The 9,968-nt window shown below is 36.7% G+C and overlaps 1 long non-coding RNA gene across 1 annotated transcript; it reads right to left on the bottom strand.

The window, feature by feature from the left end:
- Positions 1–1,700: 1,700 nt before the first annotated feature.
- Positions 1,701–9,653, bottom strand: LOC119154530. Its single transcript, XR_005106484.1, has 3 exons — positions 9,546–9,653; positions 4,580–4,789; positions 1,701–1,831 (listed from the first exon to the last, which is right to left on the bottom strand). It is a non-coding gene; the product is annotated as an uncharacterized LOC119154530 (long non-coding RNA).
- Positions 9,654–9,968: the final 315 nt, after the last annotated feature.

Here is a 9,968-nt window from a genome sequence, read left to right as displayed (position 1 = left end):
ATATGATGCAGATACAAATGGTGGTATGCAGTTAGCTTGGGTGCTGTTGGATTTACCAGTCCCCACTCAGATGCTTCCCCAATGTAATTCACTGTTCTTTCAGTCCAGAGCAGCTGTGCATAAAGGACAGAAGCCAACTCAATTCTCACTCTCACCAGCAAACCTGAGAAGCTCCCCAGAATCTGAAGCACCAGGAACAAAGAAGATCTTTTGAGTGGATGCGTGTGGACAGACTCTGCCTGCGTCGAGAGGGCTGGTGAAGAGCTGAAGCAGAGTGAGCTCAAGCTGCCTTTGAGCAGTGCCACACCACAACCTTCTTTGTATTTCAAGTGCTTCCATTATGTGTTTTTCCTGTTCTTTGCCTACCTTGGTCTCTGATTAATGAAACAGTGGATCACACAGCTTAGAAATTCAGTGTTAGCTTTTGCACTGGCCTGTCTTACTAAGTGACATAGTCTAATTCATTAAGTACTACATTCAGGTATAACCCTGATGCTACAGAAGCAGACCACTAGAGGCTTTACAGCATCCTGTAGTGCAGAGGTAGGCTTGCATGCCTCTGTAACAGCACCATGGCACGGCTATAGACACAGCAAGCCCTAGCTCTGTGTCTTAGAGCCAGAAGTCTTCCTGAGCTGTATTCCTTTCCTTATACCTGTACAAGGGCTATTTACAAAATCTGCCACTGTCTTTAGGTCTGCCCTCATTTTCTGCACTACCTTTCATATGATGATTTGGAAGGCAAGAAAAAAAGGAAGAAAACATAAGAAATAACAGTCAAGAGGACTGCTCTTTTACAAGCTCATTTACTTAGTTGCTTTGTGCAGAACAAGTCCATTTTCTTCTTGTCTTATGGCAAATATTTTTTCATCATCTTCCTTTTGTACAAAACATTTCTTTTGGCTACATTATCTAGGTAGCAGCTGAAGGTGAAGCATACGTTCAAAGACTAATAGGAAACACAAAGCCACTTGAATTCCACACAACAAAAATACACAAAACAGATCACAAACAGACATAGGAAGTATTTTTTATTTGCTTGTCAAAAGCAAGTCAACTACATGTTTACATGTAGTATGAGTAAATTGTTCTTATAATTTCAGTGTTATCCCTAGCATAACATGTAATTCAGTAGGCCACATACTGAAAGAAAATGCCTAAATCATTTTATTTATGAAAGACTGAGAAAATTTTGCTTTGTTTTTATTGCTTCTTTGGAATTTTTAATGATTTTGAAAAGCCTAACACTAAAAAGAAAGCAAAATCAGCTAATATCAAGTATTTTGTAACCTGTATTGTCCAGCTCCTTGTAATACGCAAATTTATATAAAGTACATAGCTTTGAAAGCACTCTTGATTATGAAAAAACATACATAAATGTAGATTTTGGAAACCAACTCACTCCCTTACAAAAGTTGCACCAATAATCCTGAAATCATTTATGTATTCAGACATAAAAGTGCTCTTAGTAGCTGTAATTGCATATTTTACAACAGTCTAATTAAAGAGCACATCCATTATATATAATATCTTGTTTGTAGTGAGCAGACATAAATCAGCACAAGGAAAAGCAGACAGTCTATTTCCTGTTCCCACCTGCTGACTCTTCAGTAAACAGCTTGAGGAGAGGGCAGTCTCACAAGAGAGATGAATAAATAATAAATGATTTGGCTTCCCATTTCTGCACCTTTGGAGTAGACTGACACTGGCTCACAGGTCCCTGTACTTCTCCAAATAACACTAGTATCTGTACTAACAAGGGTTAGCTGTACCTGATCACTGCCGTCATCTAGACTGTGTCTGGTGTAATCCGTTGGTAACAAACGATTTGCTCTAGGGGAAAGATCAAGAAAGAATTGGTTACTGAGATCTTCCTCTCTCTAACTTTGGAAATGCTGGGATCAAGAAATAAAGAAATTGACTTTAAGCATGTTGTGGAGTTGGCATTTAATGGGGTATGGGATCCCCTGATTCAGATATCTCCTTTAACTTGGACAGAGCATGAATTTGAATTTGGGTTTCCTGTAGTCTGTGTAAGGGCTCTGAATATTACAGTGAGAGTCATAGAATAGTTTAGGCTGGTAGGGACTCCTTAAGGTCATGTAGTCCAAGCTTCTGCTTAGCACGACTAACTTCAAAGCTTGTTCAGGACTTCAGCCAACAGAGTTTTGAAAACCTCTAGTGATGGACAGAGACCCTGCAGCCCCGCTGAGCAAGTTGTCCCAAGGCTTAACCACTCTCACCGTTAAGTACTTTTTCTTATGTGTAATCTCAATGTCCTTTGTTAAAACATGCAAAAAATGCAAATTATTCTTGCACTGTTCACCTCCAAGGCGTGGAAAAACACCATCCTTTCTGTTCAGGTAAGCATGAATCTGGGCTGCTCATGGATCAGCTTAAGCATTAAACTAAAGCCAATCTTAAAGTGTCTATCCCTCTCCAACTATTTTTTTTTTTAAATTTCATTTTAGATGGCAATTTATTAATTTCAATACAAATTAACTACTGTGTATACATGACTTTGCTATTTTTGTAATACATTCCGTGTAATATTGTATCAGTTGAAGGTTTAGACTACAGGTCAGTATCAGATCTTTCCCCTATTCATCAGAAATTGTGCCTGTCCCTGCATAAAAAACAAACAGAAAAAAATTAAAGCTTTACTACTTCTGTACCTTCATCCTGATATAGCATAGCACAGCTACCATTTTATGGGGAAAAAAGAAATTATAAGGAATACCTACACCAATGCTAAAAACAAAAAAAGTCACGGTCAGGAAACCTTAGTGGTGATTTCAAACTCTAAGTGCTCAGTACAAAAATACTATGTCAACACATTTTATAAAAAGCAAAACTAACGAAATAAATAATTTTTGCCATTACAACCAATGAAATGTCACTCGTTTCTTCAATTTAAAAGCAAGATTGTTCTTGACCTTTGGAGACACTTGAAGTCCATTGCAAAGGAACATTTAGTAGCTGCAGCTTGTACAAAGCTAAACAAGAATAAAGCCGCTTTAGCACAAGAAGTACAATTTAATATATGTTCCTCAAGGACTTCTGGTGCCATTTGCCACATATTTATAGGTGTCTTATATTTAAAAAGTTATAAACAAACTATTCTTTTCTTAATTAAAAGAAGTATTTTACAGTGCAAGCAAAAAACTAGGTTACCTAGCTGCAGCTGAAATTCACAGTTTCAGAGTAAGTTAAAAAAATTGCCTTTTGCTCATTGCAAAATTAAGATCAGGTTCTGATACAGAAAATTCAAATGGTGGTGTTTTTCAATAGTGACTGAGAAGTAATTGAGTAACATAAGCAAGGGTGAATATTATACTATAATTTTTTTAAGGCACATGTTTACCTAACTGAAGAAATGAGAAACTGGCTTATATCCTTATTTGCTCTGGATTCTATCTATATGAATTTTGAAAGGTGAGTTATCACACAAGAGCTCTGCAGTCACTGACATCCAGTGGTAAAGGATCAGCGAATCTGCCGTCAGGAAAGAACTTCTCAGCTCAGACAGAAATGGAGCAATGTTTTTTTGTGGAATTTTGTTGGAGAAGGTATGTCTGGTGTTTTGTTTTACTTTTGTAGTCGAGGTATGGTCCAGTACCCCAAAAACTCCCTGTGATGTTTATGCAATAGTGTCTACTTCTGGAAGGCTTCTGGGAAACAAAGAACCATTTCTGCTTTCTCCTTGCAGCTTTCAGTCTTTTCTGTAGCTAGTTGCATGGGAATACATATTGATGACACCCATGTTCTTAATCAAACACCTACTGTTTGTGATTGTGAAGATGGTCTTTTCCTGACCATTATCACTTTGCTCCTAAATCTGAAAATGAATTGGTGGCAATAATATTCACCTGGATCCACACACAGAAAACACTGGCTAAAATTGATCAACTGATTCTCGTAAGTTAAACACATTGAAATATCAGTACTTTTGATGGAAAACTGCCTCCCCTCCCCAAAATGTGAGAGAATTTCAGAGCATGTGGAGAAAGCAGAAACTTATTCCTGCTATGTAATGCATGGCTGATAGAAAATTAATGTAAGATATGTTCAAACTGACTGACAATGGCAACATGGAAAATGAGATGGAGAGAACAAAAGAGGTGTTAAATGCATTAAAAACTTGAAAATAGAGTAGAAATATATGAAAGGAAATGAAGACGGGAAAAGAAGAGTGAAGAAAAATGTATGAGCAGGAAAAATGATGAAAAGCAGGGCAAAAAGGTAAAAAGTAAACGGTCAGTATGAAGAGCAAGAAGCAGTAAGTGCTAGGAAGAGATATTTAATGAAATGTGCTGTACAGAGAAATAATAGCAAAAGGAGGATATAAATTGGAAACAGATCAAGTGCTTAATTTTGTAAAAGTTACTTGCTTACAAGAAAATGTGTAATTTATGCTTCACATTAAGAAGAGATTTGACTATACCGTCTGTTACAATTTAATAAATATTCATTTTTCACACAAAGCCTCTGTAAACTGAAAAGTAAACCAGAATAAAATAAAATAAAACAAATAATCAAACAAAACAGCAGAAGGAGAAAAAACCAACCAAACACACACATCAAAACTAAATATGCTGTTCTGTGCTTTTTGCAGTACTTCAGCACTGAGGCTCTTAAACATTGGGGTCCATCAAATTCAGTCAAGAACATTAGCCTGTAGATAAGGGAAATGCAGAAAAATATATTGAGGCAGCCGTTCTTAACTTTTTCACCAGTCTATTATACAGACTTAGACTTCCATGAAGTATGTTTTGCAATGTGGAAGAAACTGTAAAAATGAGAGAAAATAGAGATGTTAATATCAAGGGCATAGATTAAGACAATTACATTAATTTCCACCTGATAAATTACAGATTAACAGAAAGAGACCTCAGTTCATGTGGCTCTGAAAAGTACTGAAAGAGGCGGTCCTGAGGAAGGTTACTGCTGATGGGCTATTCCGTGAGATAATGCAGGATCTAAAGCAGGAAGGCAAGAACTGATGCTGAGAAGAGGCTAGGCATGAAAGGCATTTAGGAAACAATGTCTTTGCACAGACGGTGATTAATATGTTAAATGCACCACCAAAGACAGCAGCAATAGCTGTAACCGCAAACTCACTCCGAAACAGTTATACAAGCACTTAGAACAAAAAAACTATTACAGAGTATAAAGTCTAGACAGGTATTACTTGGTTATTGTCAGAAAAGGCAATGTGCCACCAACATATATTTAACATTCTGCGGGAAGGAGTTTTCTCCCCACTGCACACTGCTCATAGCCATTATCTTGCTGGCTGTTTCACAGATCTTTTGCACGTGCCCCTTCAGCAAATAGGTGTGAAAGTTAGTTATTCCTTTGAGAATGAGATATATCTTTATGGAGAAGGGCATCTTACAGGGAAATTGACAGTTCATGAGGGAGAATCAGAAAACAAAGATATTACCTAGTCTGCCTAGAACACATGAGTCTCACCTACACTCCCCCCACCCCCCAAAAAAAATCCAATAATAAATTAATCAACAGAATTGGGATATTCCTTCCTTACCCTTATACTAGTACAGGACATTGATTATATAGGCTGAAAAGTTTGCTGGTGGGTTTTTTTTTTGTTTGTTTGTTTTTTAATTAATCCTATATCCACCATTTTTATTAACTACAAAGACTGAGTGTGTGTTTATGGCTGTCTATAGCAGAATTTTTGGTGAGTGCACATATAAGGGTGCATGGACATATATTTGCCTTTTTAATACTAAATTATACAAATTCTTACACGTAGATGTAATCTAATCCTGAGGTTTAACTTTGCAGTTACCTGTCATCCTCTAAAGTCATTTATTAGACAAAAACCTAAACTGTTGCTACTTGTGTCATCCTAGAAGAAGGAAGTCAAGCTGCTGCCTCCAAAAGGACGTACATCTCCTAGCCCCAGCACACAGACTGAAGGGCAGAAAACCAAAGTCTGCTGCAATGAAAGCAAATGGGAAAGTCTTGGAAAGAGATGGAAAATTGTTGGGGACAATGAGCTTAGAGAGGAAAGAGAACTCAGTGAACTGCTAGTTCAATGTCCTTAGAAACATCCCAAAGATTGACCTGTATGATCATTGCATCCTAAATTCTTTGGAGCAGTTGTCTGGCCCCATTTATTATTGTTATTGTTTGTTTCGTAATACCAGCAAACAAGAATCAGGAGTGCTTAGTAGGATATACTGCATGAATGAGGAGAAGAACGTTTCTTCTGCTGTGACACGAGCCACAATAATCTATGCAAGTAGAGATCACCAAGGAGAAGCAAATGCATAGAATTAAGGTAACCAACCTGAAGTCATTACACATTAGGACAGGAGAGCAGCTAGAAACAGTGCCAAATTATTTCATCCAAGTGTTAAAAGAGTTTTTCTTGTAATAAAGATTATATTATTATTATTTACCCATCAATATTGTTGGGGGTTTATTCCTCCTGTTAAAATGGTTTCTACAGTCTTGAGACAGTAGCTCTTTTCATAGCACATAAGTAATCAGTGTGTTAGATGCCAGGAAGGCTGGCAACCTAATATGGAAAGAATAGGATAACAAGGAGAAATAAAGGTAACAGTGAAATGTCTTTTGTGAAGAACATCCTGAAATACCATTGCAGCCACTATAGGGATATTGACCTTTGAAACAAAGAAACTGCAATGCAATTTTTTTTTATTTTTTTTTTTTTGGTATGCCAGCCCCTTCTATAGTGACTTGAACTTCTATATTTTATGGACACAAATCTTCTCACTATATATTAATTCCCTTTTACCACTATCCATTTCCTGTAACCTCTGCCTATTTGTCCTTAGATTCTGAATGTCTTGTAGCAGTCCAGCTCTTTTAGTGAATTTTTGGCAGATGTCTAGGACACTGTAGATGATAACAAAGGAATTACAGTTAGTATTGAAATTAAATAACCTCCTGCTTTTCACTCGGCTTTTGTGGGAACTGTAAGATGAAGCTATTCCTGTTTTAATGGCAGCAATTCTCACGAAGTCAAAAGTGAAAATAAAGAGGTAGAGGGAAAATATATTTATCACGCTTAAAGCAACTGTTTTCATGGAACTACTCATACAGATGAGCATGTCCTTTCCTAGTTAGTTACAGCTAAAACTTTTTACTTCCAATGTGTATCTAATCCGCATGAATTTTACTTTTTCCCATCAAGGTGGCTGGGTTTGTTAGGTACTTTCAAAGTCCCTAAAAATCCTCTCAGATTTAAACGAATATGAATAATTGGGTGACATCTGAAAAATGTTTATTCTTTCCCTTTTCACCCAGTGCTTCAAGGTTTTTAGTAAATACATTATGCCATGGCCTAATGTGAGTCTTGGAGGACTCTAACCATTACAGAGCTTTGCAGATGAGAGTTTGGTTTTCTGCCAAACAAGAAAAACTTAATTTTTACAGTAACAGTATATTAATTTATGATCATTGTGAAATAGCACTTACTGAAATCAAGTAAATTCATTATTGCACACAACTGATGACACACAATCAATAGAAACTAAATCCTAAGCAACAATATTCATTGCTTTAATGATAATGTAGCAGCTTTCATCAGTTTCCAGATCAGTTTGTATTTTAAAGTCTATATTTCTGAAAATCTAATACATCAATAATTAATAGCACATATGAATAAAGTTTTGCTTGGCTTAACATAACTGAATAGCATGTTTTCTGTCTTCTGCACATGCATAGCTGTTTTACAGTGAAAAAAGAACAAATCCTTGATGCAGTGTAATTATTACAGAGCACTCTATGCAGTCATTGTAGCCCTTGAAGTGTTAAGAAACAAGAGTTTTTGTGACTATGTAACAGATGGAAAAATAGATTATTAGAGATGAGACTGCCCAAAGGTACAATCCTGTTAAACAATTGTGGACAGAAGCATTCTTCATGCACCATTTTCCAGTGTTAATGATTTCTTACAATTTCTCTGTTGTCCTGCACTGGAACAGACTTTTTTTGCTTCACATCAAATTTGCACAAAATAACACGAAATACTTAAGGTTAAGGGATGTTTGTTCTACACCTGTTTAGACTGTGACAGAGAGCAACATGGGAAGGAAGGGAGCAGCGTGGGAAGGAAGAGAGCATCAATTAACTCATAATCCAGAGAAATGCAGGAAACAGTGAAAAACAATAAAGACACTAATAAAAGCAAATAACATGGAAAGGGAGAAAAACTAAATGATAATGCCATTCTGGGGCAGCAAATGCAACCAATTCATCCATTTAGAAGAAGAAATGTATCCTTAAGGGCAAATACAAATTTTCAGGACCTTGCCTCAAAATATCCCTGTCTACAAAAGATTTAGGCTATTTATTAGCTTAACTTATTTAAAAGGCAAAAGGCAACAATAAATACAACTGCCAGTTGGTTGCTGTGCTGCCACCCAGTCTCTCTCTTACTCCCTCAAAGGGGGATGGGGTAGAGAATCAGAAGAGCAAATCTCAACACTGGTGGGTCATGGTAAAGACAGTTTAATACGTGAAGCAAAGCTGTGCATACAAGGAAAGTGAGTGAAAGAATTAATTCAGTTTCCCATCACCAGTCAGATGTCCAGCCACCTCCTGGAAAGCCTGGCCTCAGCATATGTCATGGTTACTTGGACAACTCCCATAACCATGAACATTCTTCCTTCCTCCTCCTTTCCCACAGCTTTTACTGCTGAGCACAACACTGTAGAGTGTGGAATATTCCTTCAGTAGGAAAAAGAAAACCTCGACATGATGTAGACACTGTTCAGTAATAGCTAAAACATGGCTGTGTTACCCACACTGTTTTAGTCACAAATCCAAAGCACAGCATCATTTGGGCTGCTATAAAGAAAATTATCTCTGTCCCAGCCAGACCCAGTACACCCATAGATGAGGTACAGGCCAGATGTCGATTCCTGTGCCTGACAAACAACCAGCAACCAGAGTCAATGAAAGAAATGTAATTTATGTATTTTCTTATGCATTGATTCGGACATAGCAGACATTGTTTATCCAGGTAGCAGGTTGCTTAAGTACCGGAGTTTACAAAACAGCAGCATTATGCTGGTTCACAATAGTTAGCATCTGTTTCAGGCACATGACCTTCTAATAATATATATGTATAATAAATAATAACTATATATAGCTAATAAGACCCTTATAAAGGCTCAGAAGAAAATATGTTTTAGTGGATATGATCCAAATCTGTAAGCTTGAGCTGCAAGTGAAATATAATGCTTAAGTACTGCATATGAAAATACAGTAAAAAAAAAAGAAGAAAATAGACTAGTGTCCTATTTACTACATAAGACAATGTCACTATGAACTATTGTCATCTGTACTTTTATTAAATCTACTGATGCAGTGACAGAGATAAAACTATAGAAGAAGAAACAGTGCTCTGAGTAATGAAATACTATTTATTAGTGTGGTTTCATTTTGTAAGGAAGATGTGTGGAAAAGATGAATAGTTTAACTGACTTATAGTCAAAGACATCATAGCTGGAATTACAGGTAATTATAATTTCTGAGAAACTCACCTCTGAGTTTGGACAAAGCATCAAGGATTCTTGATTAGCAATCTGCCACCTTTATAATGCTGTGAAAGGCGCAGGAAGTAAGGAGGGCAGTCAAATCAACCTTCATTAATCTTCTGTGCTTAAGCTTATAGGTCTTATATAAATAGAATATTAAGATAAATTACTAAGAGCCAGTGTTCTGCCAGAAAAGCAGTCTCAACCTCTTTTGTTGGCATACAGCTTTGACAGTGTTTTAATCCATATTAACTCTGTGCTATATTGTAAGTTTATATCCCTCAAGCAGATGGCACTCCAATTATTTATATTTGTAATAGACTCCCTCCTCCCTTGGAGAAAGCTAACGTGAGATAAATTTTAGAGCACCAAACCAGTATTTTAAATTGCCTTCAGTTGATGAACTAACTGTGGAGGATTTCTTAGCCC

The sequence above is a fragment of the Falco rusticolus genome, chromosome 1 (genome assembly GCF_015220075.1).
Source record: "Falco rusticolus isolate bFalRus1 chromosome 1, bFalRus1.pri, whole genome shotgun sequence".
In the NCBI taxonomy this organism is placed as follows: domain Eukaryota; kingdom Metazoa; phylum Chordata; class Aves; order Falconiformes; family Falconidae; genus Falco; species Falco rusticolus.
Note: the sequence above shows the minus strand (reverse complement) of the source record. Positions and strands in the feature narration are given on the sequence as shown.